We start from the raw sequence: 21,907 nt of genomic DNA, 5'->3' as shown, positions 1-21,907 counted from the left end.
AGACTTGGAATGTGACGCTGAAGGAGCATGGGCTAATATCTATGAGGAGGTCGATTTCACCGTTCACCTCTCTCCTCGAACCATCGAAGGCCCGGACCGCTGTTTTGCTAGGACGGATGCGGTTGAGATCCACATTCATCTGCTTCAAAGTGGTCACCGGGCATACGTTGAGCGCGAAACCATTGTCGATCATGACTCGGCCAACGATATGGTTGTTGCACTTGCAGACGATGTGCAGTGCCCGAAAATGCGCGCATCCTTCGGAGGGGAGCTCATCGTCCGAAAACGAGATGGTATTGGAGAAAATAGAGTTGATGGTTCCCTCTATCCGGTTCCGGGGGCGTCCCTTTTGGGACTTGCGCAGCCGTTAGGACCTGCATGAGGGCCTCCTTGTGAGGTTCCGAGTTGAGTAGGAGGGCGAGCAATGAGATGTGGGCCGGAGATTTGGCCATCAGATCCACCACCTTATACTCGCTTGCTTTGATGACTTTCATGAAGGCTTCGGCCTCCTCTTCTGTCACTTTCTTGGATGGAGTAGGCAGGGTCCTAGGCCTCGTCTCCTCTTCGGTAGCGGGCGCCTTCCCTTTATCGGTGGTCGCCGGGTTTTCGTATAGTCGTCCTGAGCGGGTTATGCCCATGACACAGAATTGCTGCTCCAGGTTCCCGACACCTCCCTCATAGGTCCAGGGGACCCTATCGTCCGAGTATGGCTCCCGGGCGGGAACGTCTATGACGAGCGGGGCATGAGATGCGTCAATCCCAGCGAACCCTACTGCGACTTCTGTTGGTACGTATTCAATCACAAAGGGGGAAGGCCGACCTTGCTCGCCTTCGCCCTCGCTTGACGTGCACACGGTGATCATGTTGATGGAGGGCCCCTGAGCCGGTCCATGGTCGGGGAGGGGATTAGCCTGCACGTTCGGAGACCTTACGGTGTTGAACACGAGCTCCTTCGCGTTTATCATCTCTTGGACCTTCTCTCTTAGCTTCCAGCAATTGTCTACGGTGTGTCCTGGTGCCCCTTGGTGGTACTCGCATCGCTTGCTCTGATCCTGGATGGTTGGATCAAAGCTAGGGCTGGGCGCCGTTGTCCCAACCTTGTCGCGAATCTGCCGGTATATGTGAGAAAGTGGGACCGGCAGGGCCGGGTACTGTTTGCGGGGCCGTGGTTGCGCTGCACCGCCCTGTTGGCCTTGCGGGGGTAGGGCCCGTTGTGTCGGCTGAGAAGTCCTAGGAGCCGGAGGGTGGTATTGAGGGGCTTGAGATGGAGCAGGAGCATAATGGTGGACGACGGGCGATGACACCGTAGGTAGGGGTGGAGGCGGTAGTGCGGAATAGTAGATTGATTGGGTGGGGGCTTGAGGTCGATATTGAGGTGCCTGCGGGGCGTAGGAGGGAGGTACGGGAGGCGCCGCCGTGTAGTTCATCGAATATTGCTGAGGAGCCTGTTGGGCCGCGTTGACGGTATTCACCGTAACTTCCTTTCCCCTTCTCCCGCTTGAAGACGACGATGTTGCGGGGACCTTCTTTGACGACTCCTCTCCTTTGTTGGTGGGATCCTCCATCCTTCCGAGTTTGATGCCTAAATCCAGCTTCTTCCCGGCCTCGATGAGGTCGGAGAACGATGAAGTGTGTGCCAACAAGTGTGAATAGTACACTCCTCTCAGTGTGGAGTGGAACAGCTGGATCTGTTGCGCCTCGCTGATCGGGGGAATGTGCTTTGCGGCTTGGGCATGCCACTTGGCAGCATATTCCTCGAACTTTTGGCCCAGCGCCATTTCCTTCATGCTCAGCTCCAGAAGGGTGGGAGGCGTCTCCGCGCAATATCGGTATTGGTCGGTGAACTTCCGGGAGAGGTCCTCCCATGTCGGGATGTCCTCAGCCTTCAGCGACATGAACCAATCGAGGGCCGATCCCGACAGGCTATCTTGGAAGGAGTGGATGACAAACTCCTCGTATTCCCAGTACTGTAGCATCATTCCTCGGTAATGGCGGAGGTGGTGGCATGGATCCGTCGTGCCCTCATAAGTCTTGAATTCCAGAATCTTGAACTTCGGGGGTAACCGCAAATCCGGGAATAGGCTACCGTCGCCGTGGCGCGCGTCGGGACTAGCATCACCCGCTTGCAAAGCCCGTATCGTTTCTTCCATTCTCTTGAGCCTTCGCTCCTGTTCGGTGTCGGCCTCGGGGAAGAAATGCGTCGGCGAGGCGAACTGGGCTGCATGAGTCGGCGTGCCCGGTTCGTGAAAGGTGGTGTTTATGGGGGGCGGTGCCTGGTAGGAGGGGCCGGTGTGAGGCTGTAGAGACGGATAGGGAAGAAGCTCAGCGGCTTGAAGGTGAGTAGGAGCAGGTGTAGTGGGCGCCGGGAAAACCATCGGCGGAGGTACCGAGTAGGTCATAGCCGGGGCCGGTATGGAAACGGGCGGGGGTGCGGACAGGACGTGCTCCAAGGATAGGAAGGTAGCCGGTGGAGGAGGGACTACCGAAGGGGCCGGCGGCGGCGGCGGAAGTTGACTGGTGAAGGGGTGGATCGTGGACGTATGCAGTGTTGGTGGTGCGAGAGCCTCAACGTTCTCCGGGGCTTGGTTCGGTGGAGCCCACGGGGTTGGATCGATTGTTGGCCCCGGTCCCGGCGGAGGTATGGAGCTCGAGGAGGCCCGGTTAGGTCCTCTGAGCAAGGCGAGCAGCTCCGCCATGTTAGTGGCCATTTGGTTGATCGTGCCCTCGAAGGCCGCGATGCGGGCTTGGTCATTAGTGGCGGCGGAAGTTGGTGAGGCCGGTGGCAGAGGTGCCCCTGAAGGTGCCGGGGGCGGGAGATGCGTCGGAAGGGCGCCGGAATATGCCGGGAGTACGCCTGCAGGAGTAAGAGGTGGCAGAGCGTGTGTCTACGGTGGTTGAGAGAGGGTCGGGACCGAAGGGTTGACTTCTTCGGAAACATCGACGTGATCTCCTTCCGCCATCCTGAGACGCTGACGAGTCGGGTAGCGGTGTGACGCCAGTTGTGATCACCTAGATTCCAAGAATGTGTAAGGACAACCCGTTCGGGTGCGAGTTTCATTCGCGCGGCCCATTTCGTTCGTTTTCGGTGTTTCTATCTTCCTATTGTAGATTCGGTGGGGATCATTTTATTTCAGTTATAAGATATGAAAAACCGGACTAATCATACATTTGGCCTAATCAAACACTAGATAATGGATAGGCGGAATTATAGATTCCAATCTAGAGTCAAAACACGAGTTTGGTTAATTCGGTGAAACCGCAGTGACACTTAACTGAATAAGAGTCATAAAACAAACACACACATGTAATTCTCTTAGAACCCTATTCTAATCCACCATCTATGTTTGCCTAGGTTAGACACATTGTTTGCCAACCAACCCTGGTTAATAACTGATTAAATCACGTACATTCGGCCTAACACACAACTTGTGTGTATTCACCGATACTTATTAGTTGTTGTCTGTATTCCATTAGCTTTATCAGTTTTCTTCTGTTTTATCCTCGCCTATGATGATTTATTGCGGGTCGGGCCCGAACCCATAGGTTACGTGTTGCACGGGGTCCAACGCCCCAAATCACCGAACACGAGGTCCAACGCCTCTTAATTCACCGAGCGTGTGCAACTCGAGTGAGGAATGGGATCTAGCCTCGAGTCACCATCACACTCCAAACATGGCCTATGTGGAAGGCAATTTGGATTGGATGTGTGAAACGTGTTTAGATATCACCCGGGAGCTCGATCGGTCCTACGGTTACAGTGGGAACTAATCGGTCCTCCTGCAAACCGTCGGTTCGATTGGACCCGACCTCCAGGCTCTTTGAGCCCGCGTTGCCTTAATTTATTTATCGGTCATTCAAAACACACGGTGAGCCGGAGCGGAATATTGGCCTAATGCAAACCGATCGGGATCCATTTACTTATTCAGTTGCACTTTGTAATTATTCGAGAGAACATCGCGAAGATTTTATTTGTATATTCATTCACTTATAAGGATCCCCGATCGGTGAGTGAGAGGTCCGAGTGTCGAATCGGTCAATTTGGTCTATTATCACCAAGAAATGAGTAAGCTCGTATACTCGCGGTCTCGGTTCGCGCAGGGAATCGACCATCACGGTTCGATGAACTGTAACGCTAAGATAGTGAACCGATCCCTCAATGCACAAGCCTACTCATCTTTCAGACTCTTGGCCCAACTTGATCAATTCATCGAATTTACGATGTCAAAACGGGCGAGTTGAGCGCAACTCTAAATCACGTGGTAAATAATCAAAAATGGCAAGCCTAGCAAGCTAGAGTACCGAAAGGGCGTGCGGGATATAGGCCCGTACGTAATAGAACCCCCGAATTCGGAATTTCCGGTTATGTATGACCATTGCCCTAGCATTTAGGTGTACCCCGTACCCCTAGACCCGGGTAACTTGCCGGCCCTCGACCTTCGGGTCGTAAAATGGCAAGTGGCGACTCCTTCTCATGTGCGTCCGTCGCGCATCCCCGAGAAGGTGGACACTTACAAGCCGCATTTGCTTAGGCGCGCGCATGCGTGCCCCGACGAGATTAAATTCAGGTGCGCACAGCTTGGTGACTCCACTGGGGACATCTAGAGGGTTCGAGCTAATCGGGGATCCTTACAAATGAATGAATAGATGTACAAATAAGATCCTCACAATGTACACTCGAATAATTACAGAATACAACTAAATAAGTAAATGGATCCCGATCGGTTTGCATTGGGCCAATATTCCACTTCGGCTCTCCGTATATTTTTAATAACCGATAAATAAATTAAGGCAACGCGAGCTCGAAGAGCCGGGGGTCGGGTCCAATCGAACTGACGGTTTGCAGGATAACCGTTAGTTCCCACTGTAACCGTTGGACCGATCGAGCTCCCGGGTGATATCTAAACACGTTTCACACATCCAATCCAAATTGCCTTCCACATAGGCCACATTTGGAGTGTGATGGTGACTCGAGGCTAGATCCCATTCCGCACTCGGGTTGCACGCGCTTAGTGGGTTGGGAGGCGTTGGATCTCGTGTTCGGTGATTTGGGGCGTTGGGCCCCGTGCAACACGTAACCTATAGGCTCGAACTCGAACCGCCACAAATTAGCAAAAGTAAATGGAAAACAGAAGAAAACTGATAAACTGATGAAAAACAGACAATAACTGACAAGTATGGATAAATACAGACAAGTTGTATATTAGGCCGAATGTACGTGATTTAATCAGTTATTAACCGGGGTTGATTAGCAAACAATATATCTAACCTAGGCAAACAAAGAGGTGGGCTGGAATATGATTCTAAGCCGATTACATGTGTGAATTTGTTTTAAGACTCTATTCAGTGAGGTGTCACTGTGGTTTCACCGAATTAGCCAAACTTGTATTTTTGACTCTAGATCGGAACCTAGCATTCCACCTATCCATTATCTAATGTTTGATTAAGTCGAATACATGATTGATCCGGTTCTTCATGTTTCGTAACAGAAATAAAATGTTCATCACCGAATCTACGATAGGAAGATAGAAACATCGAAAGTGAACGGAATGGGCCGCTCGAATGAAACTCACACCCAAACGGGTTGCCCTTCCTCGCCCATAGATCAAGGTGTTTCCAACTCCCTAACGCCTAGGATATCGGTGGATCACAGAATGACGGTAATGCCCTTGGATAATAAAACGTGTGATGTTCGTGTACAAATTAAAGATCATGTGACAGGAAGAGGTCTAAGAAGGACTCGCGCGTCTCGCCTCGAGCCGCCTCAAATTGGGCTCGGACTCGAGTCATGGCACGCGAGTACTCGCTAGACGTTGATCCTATTCGTGTTACACGTCTCGGCGTTTTGAAATTGTGGGATTTTTAAGGAAAAGGGCATTCCCACCTTTCCGTGAACCATCGATGCGTTTACGAATTAATAATCAATTTATCCAATTATTTAGTCCAAGTAGTTTAATTAATCAAATAACGCATCCCGTTTTCCCGTTTGTGAAATTCTTCGATGATTATTGTTCCATGTTGCGGTTATGGTTTTAACGGGTGATATCCGGATCTAACATGTCTAATAAGTAATAAGCATGTAGACAACGATTAAAAGAAAGCGTAATTACGAACAATTCCAAGGATCGACTTCGGAATGATGGAGAGGTCAACCGAGACTCCAAAGGGGTCACGGATGAGTCGGCCACCTCTCAAGGGTGGTCGGCTGAATACTCCTTGATCCGATTCGAGTTTCGGTGGGTCTTTCACACCGTTCCTAGTCGCCCCTTGCATGCATCAAATAACATGCACGTGAGAATAACATATATTTCACTAGATCGACACCAACACAACCCCGATTTACACAAATAAACACGTGAGACACTCAAAAACATCATATTCACGGAATCAACAAACGATATTAGCTCGTTCCACGATAAACTTGGAAATATTTCATGGGAAACACACGGCCTCAAGGAAAGGAGAGCCCAAATGCTTCGGGTATGCCAAGGAGCCTCACGGCCCCTATTGCAAGGAGATGGTCGTGGGCTCCTTGACATGGCCGAAACCTCCAAGGGCTCTCCCTCCTAGATTCCGAGCCGTTCCCTTCGTTCAATCACGTTTTAGCCACGGTTAGAGACCTCCCGAACGTAGAGGTGGCCTAATCCGGAAGGATGAGGCGGTTATGGACCCAAGGGAGCCGAGGAGGCTCACGGTCCTCCATCTAGGAGGTTCGGCCGAGAGGCCCCATTGCTCTCCCGAGTCTATATCCGTCTCATTCTCCTAGATTCGGACCACATCACGTTATGCATGCATATTTATACAACCATGTGGACGTAGAGAGAAAAAAAAAACGAACGGAATACGTACGATGCATGAGAGTGCATGGGAGGTCCGGATCTAAAGAAAAAGATGACGTCTTTCATGCGTTCCGGTTCTCTAAATCGCATTATCATTTCATACAAGCCAATATTGAGGATCCTAACTTCCCTAAGTTGTAAAGAGATGTTACCTAGCCTCGATGCACGAGGAAAGGAGTCGGGGAAGCGGCCTTGAGAGTCGCAAGACTCGGCTAGAAGTTACGGGTGACGGGACCCGAGAGGTGACAGCCGCGGCAGCTCGGGGAAAACAGGGTCGGCACGCTAGCTCCGGTCACGGCACGACGCAAGATCGGGCTCGTTGGACTCTTAAGGGGCAGATCTAGACGTTCGTGGGTAGTCCCGAACGTGCCAAGCCCTGAACAAGCCCAAAACAGTGAGGGAAAGTTCGGTAAAAACGTAAAGAACCCGGTAAAGAGGAAACGGGTGGAGCGGTGGTTGTGCATGGTGGATCGGCCCTCGGACCGTGACCACCTCTTCACGGGGAAGGGTGAGGGTTGTGAGGAACCCTTTGAACGTGATGGCACGACTCGGCAAAGTCGTGGGAGGAGATGGCATGTCGTTAAGGATCGGATGCACGCGGGTGACAATATCGGGACCCGACTCTCTTCACGGCTGGAACGTGATGTTGGAGGCTTCAAATGAAAAATCTAAGCCCGGAAATGGACTTAGGGGGTGGGAAATATGTAGGCTAGGGAGTTTTGGTGATTTTTAGCTTAAGTCGGGTCGGGTGGTTACCGGAATACCGGACGGTTTTCCGGTGATTTTGGCCGGTTTCGGCCTTGGTGAAGGCTGAACGAAAGTGAGGGGGAGGGCTGGAGTTTGGGAGGTTTTTGGAGAGAGATTGGCTTGAGAGAGAGTGTGGTTCAAGAAGTGATTAGAGTTAATGATGCTAGGGAACTTATAGGAGGCTCTAATGATGCAATTAAGCAAAACTAAGTGGGGTTAGGGGGGTTAAGGTGGCTGCCGAATTTTGGAGGGAGATTAGGAAGGGGAAGATGTCACTTAGAGTGTAGGGGAAGCAAGAGAAAGTTGATGGGAGATGATGGATGGGAGGTGTGTGTAAGAGATATTTGAATTTGTGTGGTGGAGGGAGAGGGAGAAGGGTTGAGCCGCCGGCCCTAAGGGGTTTAGCCGTGGCTTGGGCGATGGAGCCGTGGCTTGAGGGATTGAGCCGTGGCTTGGGGTTGAGCCGTGTCTTGGAGGCTTGGCTTGGCTGAGCTGTGGGTCCCATTTGACTAGGAGAAAAGCCGGGAAAAGCTTGAGGCTTGATTGATCGCGCGTCCGACCTCTGAGATCCGATTAATTGATTGATTTGGGATGCTTGCACGAAGAGAATTTGAATGAGTCTAATATCGCCATGTGTCACGTGAACGAATGTTCGGGTGACTCGGCGCCTCGAGAGTCGGTTTTGCCTTGTTTGGGCATTCGGAGAGGAATTAACCGTCCTCGTTCTCCAATTGCTCCTTTGTGCATCGTAGTGTTCGTCTCGGTGAGCCTTTTGTCTTGTGCGGGATTGTCGGCTCGCCGTCCCTAACCGAGGACCATTAACCGAAGGAGACCTAGGGACTTGCAACCGGGGCTTTCTCAGTGTTTCCCGAATGCCTCAAGGTGTTTGGGGGTTGCTGTGATGTCTATTTGCCAAGAATGGGGCCTGAAGACTCGTCGGGAGGCGTTTGTGACCACTGAAACATCTCTCGGGAAGCCAAGTTGAGTTCCGAAAGGTCATCTGAAGCTTTTTCCGCGATCCCGGTGGTCCCTGGGTGAGTGCAGGCCTGTTTCCGGGTGCCGTTTACTTGTCTGTGGATCGAGCGCCCGGGAGCCCTGTCAGAAAAGGCGCTCGTGAGAGTTCGGGGGTATCTCGGCTTAAGTAGGGTGACTCCGAAACGCGCCCGGCGTGTCATGGGTCACTTGGCACCGAGAGGGATTTTTAGAGTCCCACATTGGGCATCTTTCGATGCTTCGGTGATTCGGTGATGAATAGTGCCACAGTGCCAGCCTCTGCTGTTTTCGGGGTTCGTTGTATGTCTGTTCTTCTGATTGCTCACCTCTGCCTTTTTAGTGGACCGTGCTTCTCTCCCGTAATTCATGACTTCGTGCCCGCATGTTCGCCTCCGGTTTTCTGATCGTGAGTAGTGACCCGAGCTTTGGTCGGAAGTCCTCTACTGGAGCCGGTGGACCAAAATGGGGTACTGACAGCTTGCCCCTCTTTGGTTGCGTGCTCGATTAGAGGAGGTAACCAAAGATCATGAGAAGCATCCCTTTTTGGTTCCGGCGATCGTCTTGTCGTCATTCTCCGTAGTAGCTCGCCCCTCCGCGTTGGATATTTGGGGAGGATGTGCAATATGCCCGAACCTGTCATAAGATAGTGGCATGATTGAGAGGTGAAGATTATGAAGTGGTGGATGAAGGGCCTTAACCCGTAGGGAAATATGTGCAGGGCCGAAGCCCGCAGAAAGCAGTAAAGTACCAGGCCGAAGCCCCGTGAAAAGCTGTAAAGTGCGAGGCCGAAGCCCGTGGGAAGCAGTAAAGTGCTAGGCCGAAGCCCGTGGGAAGCAGTAAAGTGCGAGGCCGAAGCCCGTGGGAAGCTGTAAAGTGCGAGGCCGAAGCCCGTGGAAAGCAGTAAAGTGCGAGGCCGAAGCCCTTGGAAAGCAACAAAGTGCGAGGCCGAAGCCCGTGGAAAGCAGGAAAGTGCGAGGCCGAAGCCCGTGGAAAGCAGTAAAGTGCGAGGCCGAAACCCGTGGAAAGCAATAAAGTGCCTAGAGTATAGGGAAGGTAGGGGTGGGGATCGATGCTAGGTGGCATCTTGGAGGTGCCGGCGGAGGCGAATTGTTCGGTTCCGAGTCTAGATCATGCTCGGGCGATGTAGGATGCCACTTGTTGCATCTTTGAACTAGAGTCAAGTGGCCCGCCCATAGGGCCCTCCACTCGGCTCGAGGTTGCGATCTGCTGCATGAGTCAATCGCGTGTCCGTCAAGGAGAAGATGCCCCTTGGGATTCCTAATTGTACCTGTTGCACAGAGAAAAGGAAACCTACAAAGGATATCAGTTACGCCTAATCGGCGGGACCAGGATATATAAGAAGAATCTGTGTAAAGATGTGTCGGGGATTTGCTATTGGTGGCCGTTTGGAGGGCGGTCGTGTCCCTATTGGAGAATGGCTTTTTCCTGGAACGGGTAACCCGTGGAATATGTGCGTAAAGGTAAAGGGAGAGATCTTATGGGATCCTCCAAATCAAGGATACGTTGATTCGACCCCATTTCGAGGCAAGTCTCGAGCCTGGAGAGCCGAAGAGAGTTTGCTTGCGTCGGAGGATGCCGAACCACTACTCGGTGTAGCTTCACGGAGAAGTGTTGCCTTTCTTTCGTGGTCAAGCCGACATTGTCCCCTAACTTTTGCCTAGGCCATGAGATGCGTGATGACCTAGCGGGGTATTTTGTTTGATTTTTCTCACATGAACGCTCAACTTTTGCTACGATCACCCATGTTTTAGGTGAGATCGCACCTCTCGAGTCCTCTGACTTTTGCCTAGGCCTCCCTTTGAGGGTTTTAGACCTAGCGAGGAAATGACTTATGCTCTCCTTTTGCCACGACTCCCCTTTGCGGGATTTTAAGCCGTGCCCCTCGTTCCCTAACTTTTGCCTAGGCCGCCTCGGGGAGGTTTTCGACCTAGCGGGAAAATTATTCTTCTTTTCTCTCAGGCAGGTTTCGTAGTGAAGAGAATGATGGGAGTCCGTATACACATAGAAGAATGAAAAAGGTATTATAAAAGAAACGGACACGAGGTCCAGCAACTGGGATACAAATATGGGTGGTCATGGATAATATTTCTTGATGGCATCAGCGTTGACCGGGAGCGCATTTTCAGTCCCGTCCATGTCGCTTAAAATGACGACTCCCCCGGAGAAGGTTTCCTTGACAACAAAGGGTCCGTCGTATTTGTACGAGAACTTTCCCCGGGAGTCCGGCATGACGGGTAGGACTTTCCTCAAAACGAGGTCACCGGGACTGAAATTGCGGTGACGGACTCTCGCGTTGAATGCTCGAGCCATTCTTTGTTGGTAGCACTTGTCAGCACCCCATTTTGGCCCACCGGCTTCCTACACGAGAATCCCCGACCAAAGCCCGGGTTACTATTCATCACCCGACAATCAGAGGCGAACATGCGGGCACGGAGACATGAATTACAGAAGGGAAGCAGGGTCCTCCAAAAGGCTCAGAGGGCAATCAGGAGAACGAACGAACAGCGAACCCCGAAAACAGCAGAGGCCGGCACTATGGCACTATTCATCACCAGATTATCGGAGCGTCAGAAGGTATCCAATATGGGACTCTAAAAATCCCTATTGGTGCCAAAATGACCAATGGTACATCTGGGCACACTTCAGAAGCACCCTGCTTAAGTCGGGGCACTCCCGAACATTACAAACGCCTTCCTGATGGGCCCCCCGAGAGGCCCGATCCACGGACAAGTAAACGGCACCCAGAAACAGGCCTGCACACACCCAAGGACCACCGAGACCATGGAACAAGATTCAGACTGCGTTTCGGAGTTCATCTTGGTCTCCCGAGTGGATCCCGACCGGGGAAAAAGAGGCCCTCTTCTACAGAAAGACATAGCCGGAGACCATTTTAACAAATCGCCAGTGCACGAAATTTGCGCCAATCAATCCCAGGGACCTCAAGGGCTTGGGAGATAAACTCCGATCGCATTGCATAATCCATTTAGGTTTCCCGAGTACCATTCCGGTAACAAAATGGCCCATTTCACGGGGAATCTTGTGCTCAGAGCTCATTCGGTGAAAAGTTGACGTTCGAGCTTCACACCACTCATTCCCTACAACTCCTAGGACTAGGGAAATCATTTTGCCTCGGGCCAAGCAAATCAGTTAGGTCTCCTGAGTGACATTTCAATGATCACGGACGCCTCTCGGCAAGCCTTCAGGACTCATTTTTGACAAACGGAGAACACAGTGGTCTCCGAACACATCAGAACACTCTGGAAACACCGAGAAAGCCCCGTTCGCGGATTCCTAGGACGCCTCCGGATATCGATCTCCAGCCGGGGCCGACAAGTAAACTGTTCTGCCCAAAGCACAAAGCATGCCGACACGAGCGATACATCACGCAGAGGCGCGAACAAGCGACAGAAACGGACAACTTCACCCCGATCATCCAAACGGAGCAAAACCGGCTTTCGAGTCCCCGGGACGCCTGAGCATTCACCCATACGAAGAATGTCAATATTAGGCTCATTAAAACCGTATTCGCGCATACATCGATAATTCATCTTTCAAGCGAACCACGAAAATCAAACGCGCGACCAATCGAGCCCCGAGCTTCTTCCGGCTTTCTTCCTAATCAAGTGGGACCCTTGAGCTAGCCAAGCCAAGCCGAGCCGAGCCGCGAGCCATGGCTCTTCTCTAAAGACAAGCCAAATGAGCCTCATCCACCCATTTCAAAATATCTCTTACACCCCATCACTTCTCTTCTTCCATCCATCACCTCCCATCAACTTTTGAAGACAACTTCCCCTCCCTAATCCCTCTTAAAAATTCGGATCCTTTAAGCACTCACTAATTGCACTTAGTTTTCACTAAACAAGCCATTAAGTCTTCCTTTATAAGCCCATTGCATCATTAACTTAATCACAACTCAACTTCCATCATCTCTCTAGCTTTCTCACTCTAGGAAACTCTCTCCAAGCCCTATCAAAGTTCAGCATTTTCCAGAAATCGTCCAGCTTTCCCTCAGCCCGAAACCAAGGCAAAATTGCCGAAAAACGCAACCGTTTTCCGGCGACCGCCACTAAACCCGAACCAAACTTGACCAAACCTTATATCCCACATGTATTCGACCTACCGAGTCCATTTCCGGTGTTAGTTTTGGCATTTGAAGCTTCCAAAATGCAGTTCCAGCTCTGTCCAGATTCGGGTCCCTAGGGCGTTTTCTCGGTTTCTAAACGAGTTCTTCCCTCTCGACTTAAGCAAGCTCAACCAAACTTCCTATCCCACATGTATTCGACCTCCTGAGTCCATTTTCGGTGTTAGTTTTGCGATTTGAAGCTTCCAGCTTGTCAAACCAGCTCTGTCCAGAACCGAGTTCCATAGTCATTTTCACGGTTTCCCGGGCTTTCTCGACATTTCCACCACCCCACGACTATGGCGAGTCGTGCCATCATTTTCTAGGGGTTCCTTACAACCCTCACTCTCTCCCGTGACGAGGTGGTCGCGTGCCGAGAGCTGTCCAACTGTGCACCACGGCCATTTCCCTCTTTTCTCCCTTCACAAATTTTTCCAGTTTTTTACCGGTTTTCTTTGCATCTTTCAGGAAAATTGACATGTCCAATCATCATGAAACCACTGCAGGCACGATCGTCACTCAGTTAGGAGTCCAATGCCACCGACCTTGCATCAAAACACCACCGGGAGCCTCCCGTAGAGTCGTTTCTTCATCGGGTGCCAGTCGGGTTTGTTCCTCTGGTTTTCTTTTTTAACCCGAACTTTGCAGGAACGTACAGGTCAGCTCGGGTTGAATCTCGCTACGAGCTGCCTATCACTGTGATCATCAGTCAGTCAGGAGTCCAATGCCACCGACCTTGCACCAAAAGTTTAACAAGTTGAAATGCATACAAGTTTACGTTCTTACCTACTCCCATGCAAATGTACGTCGTTTATCATGTTATACGTCATATGAACACATGCATCATGATGGGAAAGAACTTAAATCGGGTTTGAAGAGGTCGCCTTGACCCGTGTGAGCCACGAAAACTCACGGCCATTCCTCATGGGAGGTGGCCGAGAGTTTCTTTGGACCACACGGGTCCAAGGAATCCTCTTTCGCCTCGAAATAAGCCGATTCCCATATTTTCCATTTCGTCGTTGTATGAGTCGATTCCGTTTTGATTGATTCCTTGAATATGGTGTTTTGAGTGTCTCACGTGTTTATTTGTGTAAATTGGGATCGTGTTGATATCGATTTAGTGAAATGTGTGTTATTCTCACGTGTATGTTGCTTGATGTATGCAAGGAACGATTAGGAATGACGTGAGAGACCCACCGAGACCCGAATCGGGTCAAGGAGCATTCGGCCAATCATCCTTAGGGGATGGCTGACTCCTTCGTGACCTCTTTTGGAGTTCCGGTTGGCCTCTCCATCATTCCGAAGTCGATCCTTGGAATTGTTCGTAATTACACTTCCTCTTAATCGTTGTCCCCATGTTTATTACTCGTTAGGCATGTTAGATCCGGATATCACCCGTCAAAACCGTAACCGCAACATGAAACAAATAATCATCGAAGAATCTCACAAACGAGAAGACGGAACGTGTCATTTGATTAATTAAACTACTTGGACTAAATAATTGAATAAATTGAATACCAATTCGTAAGCGCGTCGACGGTTCACGGAACGGCGAGAATGCCCTTTTCCTTTAAAAAGCTCACAATTTCAAAACACCGAGACGTGTAACACGAATAGAATCGATGTCTAGCGAATACTCGCGTGCTACAACTCGAGTCCGGGCCCGATTTGAGGCGGCTCGAGTCGAGACGCGCGAGTCTTCCTTAGACTTCTTCGTGTCACACGATCTTCAATTTGCACCCAAACACCACACTTTTTATTATCCTAGGGCATAATCGTCGTTCCGTGATTCACTGATACCCTAGGCATTAGGGAGTTGGAAACACCTCGATCTATGAGCGGAAAAGGACAACCCGTTCGGGTGTGAGTTTCATTCGCACGACCCATTCCGTTCACTTTCGGTGTTTCTACCTTCCTATCGTAGATTCGGTGGTGAACATTTTATTTCAGTTATAAAACATTAAGAACCAGATTAATCATGCATTCGACTTAATCAAACATTAGATAATGGATAGGGGGAATACTAGATTCCAATCTAGAGTCAAAATACGAGTTTGGCTAATTCGGTGAAACCGTAGTGACACCTCACTGAATAAGAGTCTTAAAACAAATACACACATGTAATTGGCTTAGAACCCTATTCTAGTCCACCATCTATGTTTGCCCAGGTTAGACACATTGTTTGTTAATCAACCCCGGTTAATAACTGATTAAATCACGTACACTCGACTTAATACACCACTTGTCTGTATTCATCGGTATTTGTCAGTTATTGTCTGTTTTTCATCAGTTTTATCATTTTTCTCTTGTTTTCCATTATGTCCTTGCTAATTTGTTGCAGTTCGGGCCCGAGCCCATAGGTTACGCATTGCACGGGGTCCAATGCCCCAAACCACCGAACACGAGGTCCAACGCCTCTTAATTCACTGAGCGCGTGCAACCCGAGTGCGGAATGGGATCTAGCCTCGATTCACCATCATACTCCGAATATGGCCTATGTGGAAGGCGATTTGGATTGGAAGCGTGAAACGGGTTTAGATATCACCCGAGAGCTCGATCGGTCTAACGGTTACGGTGGGAATCAACCGGTTCTCCTGCAAACAGTTGGATCAATCGGACCCGACCCCCCGGCTCCTTGAGCCCGCGTTGCCTTAATTTATTTATCGGTTATTCAAAACACACAGTGAGCCGGAGCGGAATATTGGCCCAACGCAAACCGATCGGAATCCATTTACTTATTCAGTTATACTTTGTAATCATTCGAGAGAACATTGTGAGAATTTTATTTGTATACTCACTCATTCACTTGTAAGGATCCCCGATCGGTGAGCGTGAGGTCCGAGTGTCGAGTCGGTTAAGTCGGTCTATCGTCACCAAGGGATGAGTAAGTTCGAATAATCGTGGTCTCGGTTCGCGCAGGGAATCGACCATCACGGTTCGATGAACTGTAACGCTAAGATAGTGAACCGATTCCTCGACGCACAAGCCTACTCATCCTTCGAATTCTTGGCCCAACTCGATCAATTCATCGAATTTACGGTGTCAAAACGGGCGATTTAAGTGCACCCCTAAATCATGCTGTAAATAAACAAAATGGCAAGCCTAGCAAACTAGAGTACCGAAAGGGCGTGCGGGATATAGGCCCGCACGTAATAGAACCCCCGAATTCGGAATTTCCGGTTCCGTATGACCATTGCCTTAGCATTTAGGTGTACCTTGTACCCCTAAACCCGGGCGACTCAACGGCCCTCGACCTACGGGTCGTAAACAGTAAGTGGCGACTCCTTCTCACACGTGTCCATCGCGCATCCCCACGGGAAGGTGGATACTCCCAACCCGCGTTGCATAGGCTTCGCGCATGCGTGCCCCAACTAGATTAAATTCGGGTGCACACAGCTTGGCGACTCCGCTGGGGACATCTAGAGGGTTCAGGCTCAATCCCGTTTGCTTGCTTGCTTGTTTATTTACTGCTTTCCGTCATTTACCGCTTATCTATTTACGCACATTTATTTCACGCATGAATTGCATATCATGCTAGCTTTAGTACCTTGTTCGAAATCCCACGGGGGCCAAAATAGGAAGCTATGTTAGTCAGAGGTTCCGAGTAAGGGAACGGATCGAGTCGGCTATGCCACCGAACCGGCCCCCAAAGATCCTCTCTCGATTTCAAGGAATTCACACCCTTGAGTCGGGAGCCCCTATCCATAGATAGCACGGTCCCTATAGCACCGAACCATGCATCGTGCTATGCTTCAATGCAAGCCTTCAACCCGACGTCGACAACAGTCCATCGAGTCGGCCTGCGTGCCACTTGAGTCTTTTCTATTTCAAGAGCGATGTACCTTGTAATTTGTACTAAGCCGTGGGCATTTACTTTTCTCTGCATATATGCATCATGCAGTTTTCAAAACACACTAGGATGTCGTTCACATTGACAAGTCCTAAGCAGATTTTCTTATCGTCTTGGTAAGGGACGCCTCGCTCGGCCTCCTGCCCGCGCCTCGACAGAGTCCACCAGCACACAAGGACCTCACCGACCCGCCACGAAATGCAGATGGCGTATACTCTGGGACAGCATGATCGACCTCACCAACACTAGGTTCGATTACCAAGAGGTTACTGAGAGATGAGGAACTCGCCGGCCAACCACAACTTGGAGGGAGCTCTCCCAAACTCGTGCCAAGATGCAGAGATGCGATCAGGAGCTCGCTTGAGCGAACGCCGCCGTGGAGAGGTCTAGGAAGAGGGCTCGAGGAGGCCCACACATGCACTCTAGGATAGATGTCTCCGCAAGGCCCTCGCCTAGAACTGGTGCTTTCCGAGGCTGTGCTCGCTCAAACCCCGAGTGTGGTGGCAAATCAGCTTAAGGCTCTATTTTACAAAATTTGCATTGTACTTTGAACCTTTCGAGTCAATGTGAACGACAACATTAGCTTTTGAAAATTCACACATTGCATGCATCCTATCCATTTACTGTTTTACACGACAATTAACACTACCACACGGTAGACAAAGTTGTGACCGCCTTTGCAGGTGGACCTCTCATGGTCCTCACCCTTCCTCCACGGCGAGACGATCAGTAGCTCAAGGGCCAACCATCCAAGCAACACTAACTCCCCATTAATCCCGCGCAATCGATTATGTCATTGCATGGTTGAGCACACGTCCCTCCATGCTACAAGTGCTTCCATCAACACAACTGAGCGTGCCCTTTCCGCGTCGTGCGAGCACACCCCTACCTTGCCCATGCACGCATCCTCGACACACCTTGTGCATGTCTCTCAGTGCGCTCGCACGACGCCTACCAGGCTAGTTCAATCCCCTACGCCCTTACGCTGAAATCGCAAATATAGTTTGCTCCTTCACTGTTTTCTTTTCCCATTATAGGAAATTCTACACAAGAAGACAGCCTGAATACTGATCGACCACAATTGAGACAACAAACGTCTCCCATCCTTCCAGCTCCTTGGGATTTCAACACTAAGTCCCCATCCCTGCTCCACAAAGCAAGACCGCAAGCAAATCAGCGTCACCGCATTGCAGCGCCTTGCGCTATTCCTCAGCATTGACCTTTGCTTTCACATTTCTTGCACTTTCCTATCAACCCTGCATTTATTGCATTGGGCTTCGGCCCCGCATCGGGCTCCAGCCCTGCATCGGGCTCCGGCCCCGCATTTGCTGCATTAGACTTCGACCCCGCATCGGGCTCCGGTCCTGCATTTACTGCATTGGGCTTCGGCCTCGCATCGGGCTCCCGCCCTGCATCGGGCTCCCGCCCTGCATCGGGCTTCGGCCCCGCATTTACTGCATTAGGCTTCGACCTTACATCGGCCTCCGGCCCTGCATTTACTTTTGGGTTTCGGCCCTGCATCGGGCTCCGGCCCTACTTTTGGGCTTCGGCCCCGCATCGGGCCTCGGTCCTGCATTTACTACTTTTGGGCCTCGGTCCTACATTTACTGCTTTCGGGCCCCGGCCCAGTATTTACTGCTTTTGGGCTCCGGCCCCGCATTTACTGCTTTCAGGTTTTGACACCTCGCATTTACTACTTTCAGGCTCATCTAAAATCCAAAATCGACTTGGATTCAAATTCATCCAAGCGATACTCCGAGGAGCAAGTCTAATCCTTCAACTGCAAAAGATCACAAGCAACATCTCCGACGAACAGAGCATGGCCCTGCCCACCCGCCGCGAAAGTCACTAGCACGGTCACATCTCCGACCGGAGAATGATCCCTGCCCACCCTCCTCTGTGGCCATCAACCAGCCACTGGGGCAGCATGCGCTCTTCCCTAAACTCTCTTTTAACTTTATATGCATTCCCAAACAAGCTCCCGACATGAACGAACCCTTCACGGGCACACTAGGACAGCCCCGAAGATGCCCTGTTGGTTCTGTCGGAATTGTTCGATTCGTCTGTCCTCATGGGATCCGGCTTCTCAAGCCTTCCCTAGGACGGCTGCGCATGCTAACCAGCAATCGGGGAAAGTACACCTATGTGGCCCCTAGCCACGGTCTGCCCACTCCAGGGTGGCGATGACTGGATCTCAGAATTGAGTGTCCCCCACGTGCGGCACCCCATGGGTCGCGCACTGGACGAAGGAATTTCCCATGGGTCCACCTTACATTTCTTACCACATATTCCACCGCATAATCGCCTAATGCATCATCCTCTTTGTCATCCTTCACAGGGACACGCCGGTCGCGGGCGAAGAGCGATGTGCGGGTTCACACCTCCTCGAGAACTCATATCGGGTCTTTCTTCCTATACTTCAGTAGGGAAGGGCCCGACAAGGAGGTACCCCCTATGAAGCCAACGACGGAAGCATCCGAATGAGCCGCATGCCTTCAGCGCAACCGTCTCAATCGACAAACAAACATGCCTATCGGCTTAGAGAGCACACCTCTCCGGCGTACAACTGATGCTGGAGCCACAGGCACGATCGGGGACGATGATTGTACAAGGCGCCCACCTCGGGTCACATTAACAATGAAGATCGGGGCATTCGCATTCATCATTCACATCGAGACCACCTCGAACATCATCCGGCCGTCCAAGCGACGTACACTGGGGCATCCTTGGTTGAAGCTCGCGACAGCACGACCTTGGCAAGCGACGTACACTGGGGCGTCCCTGGTTAAAGTTCGCCCTGAGGTCACCATAGTAGGTCACTTCAACAAACGACACTGGAATGCTCCTAGTCATCCGCATCAAGAATGGGCATCTTCCACAGCAAGCATCAGGACGACTTCGGTCACACACTCCCTAGGGCAATTTTGCATTTTCTTTCTCTAGACGACAGGGGAAATCACTTGTAAAGATTGCAAGGTCAAAGAACACGTAGTTCGACTTCCGAATGCATAAAGAACGAACACCAAGTCTCCGCGAGGCAAAGTGCATCAAAGCACCCAAAACAACAAAAGAGTCGGGAAAAGTAAAACAAATACATGGGGACACAATACAAACCCCAGCTGCAAGAAAAAAACAGAGCGAAAAGAAGCGGGAAAAACCCGCCAATGAAGAGAGAGAGAAAAGATGCGGGAAAAACTCGCCAATGAACAAAACAAGGCACTGCCGATATATAAAACTCCGGCACCGCCAATTCGAAAAAGAAATCAACAAACCCCGACAAAAAGGGGAGAGCAGCAGACGCAACACCTTGACGGAGACAGAACATAATGCACTCGGAGGTCGAATCATTCGAACCCTTCGCCCTTGCAAACTCGAGAGGCAAAAGAATCGAGCCCGCTAGGTCGAAAACCCCTCGGGGCGACCTAGGCAAAAGCTAGGGCAAAAGAGAGGCACGACTGAAAATCCCGAGGCGGGCAGTCGTGGCAAAAGGAGAGTTCATCCCCTTTAGGTTGAGAGGTACGGCCCCGAGGCGGGTGACCGTAGCAAAAGGAGAGTAAAATGAGAGATAAGCAAAACAGTCACCCTAGGCTCTCGCACACTGCGCGGACCAGGGATCCCCAAGGGAAATGGCTAGGTTGTCTACTCCGACACGATCCCCGATCGGCTCTCCTACACGACTCAACTTTCCAAGTCGATTTCTTCCTCAAGCACAGTGCACAAGCAGGCACGCCATCTAAACACTTCGCAACAGCCTACAGGATAAGAAGTTAAAAGAAGAGGGGGGTACATCTCACGGCAGGCGTGAACTTGTGTATCCTTTCAGCCTGGGGCAATGTGCTCCCCAAGCTTTCTCTTTTCTCTTGGTCATTACACAACTCCAGAACGGGTCACAGCCACCCTTCAATCGGCTACCACAAATCCAAAATCCTAGACGTTTCTTTCCGGGAGTCTAGTCATAACACTCTGGAAATGACTAGACCGAGGTCTAACCAAATTTGAACAGAAATTCCCCATGCAGGTTACAAATGCAGCCGCCCTACGGCACCCCGATGAAAAGGGTCCCAAGCTCACAGGCGCGTCGAACAACCGATAGAACTGCTTGGGCACCTTTGAGAACGTCTCGATATGCCCATGCAAGGCCAACAGGAGCCCCGGAGGCCTCACATCAGGGCCTCTAAAAGCGGGATCCCCATTCGCATCGCCAAAACAAAAACTCTTCACGGGTCGCCCATGCGACCCGAAACTGAAGAGCATGCGTCGCAAACACTTCCTTTTACCTGTGCTTATAAATCGCTAGTAATCCCATGACTTACTAATGATGTCAAGATCACAGGTATAACAAACACAAAAACTAAGGTGGATTCTGATTTCTGACCCCTCGGGATACGTAGGCGCTCCATCCCAGAGCTCGAGTACCTCATCGCAAGACTGGGGCATCCCCAGCAAACTACAATCGCCCCTACGACAAAGCCTGGACCTGGCAGAGCAACAAGCAATCGCCCTAGCAGCAAAGCCGGCTTCCGGTAGATCAAACACACCGCCACTCCAGGGGCAAAGCACCGACAAGGCAACTTCATCGTGACAGCAACGCCAATCTACAGCAGATCAACACCTTTGGGACAGCATCAGCCCTGTACACTCAGCGCGCACTACTGTCCACATGACTAACGAAGAGTTATGCTCTTCTCTGCAGATGCGCATGGAACCCCAAGGGGCATCTTCCCCGCCGACGGATTCATGTCTGCCTCACGCGATAGGCCGTGCCCTCAAGGCGCCGGAAGTCGTCAAAGGATGCGCCACACCATCTAAGCCAACAATGTTTAGAGAAGAACAAACGATAAGAGATCATCATCAGTCACCGCGCGTGAGGCGGTTCGAACCCAAACCCCAAGCGAACCATACCACATAGCGCTTTCCGGACTAGATCCCGGTCATTCAGGTCCATCCTGGTCACATTCGGGTCCATCCCGGTCATTCAGGTCCATCCTGGTCACACTCGGGTCCATCCTGGTCATTCAGGTCCATCCTGGTCATTCAGGCCCATCCTGGTCACACTCGGGTCCATCCCGGTCATTCAGGTCCTTCCGATCATTCGGGTCCTTCCGGTCTAAATTCCAGTCACTCAGGTCCTTCCGGTCGTTCGGGCTCATTCGGCCTAATTTTCATACGTTCGGGTCCATCCGGTCTAAATTCCGGTCACTCGGGTCCGTCCGATCTAAATTCCGGTCATTCGGATCCTTCCGGTCTAAATCCCGGTCAGTCAGGGTCCATTCGGTCAAAATTCCGGTCATTCGGGTCCATCCGGTCTAAATTCCGGTCATTCGGGTCCATCCGGTCTGA

The 21,907-nt window shown here is 51.0% G+C and overlaps 1 protein-coding gene across 1 annotated transcript in view; it reads right to left on the bottom strand.

Moving 5' to 3' along the window:
• LOC116188773 (extensin-like) overlaps window positions 1–21,907 on the bottom strand; it is an 89,416-nt gene that overhangs the window by 20,121 nt on the left and 47,388 nt on the right. The window lies entirely within an intron of this gene.

This window comes from Punica granatum, chromosome 8 (genome assembly GCF_007655135.1).
Source record: "Punica granatum isolate Tunisia-2019 chromosome 8, ASM765513v2, whole genome shotgun sequence".
NCBI classification, from domain to species: Eukaryota; Viridiplantae; Streptophyta; class Magnoliopsida; order Myrtales; family Lythraceae; genus Punica; species Punica granatum.
The sequence above is the reverse complement of the archived record's forward strand: the minus strand, read 5'-3'. Positions and strand labels throughout refer to the sequence as shown.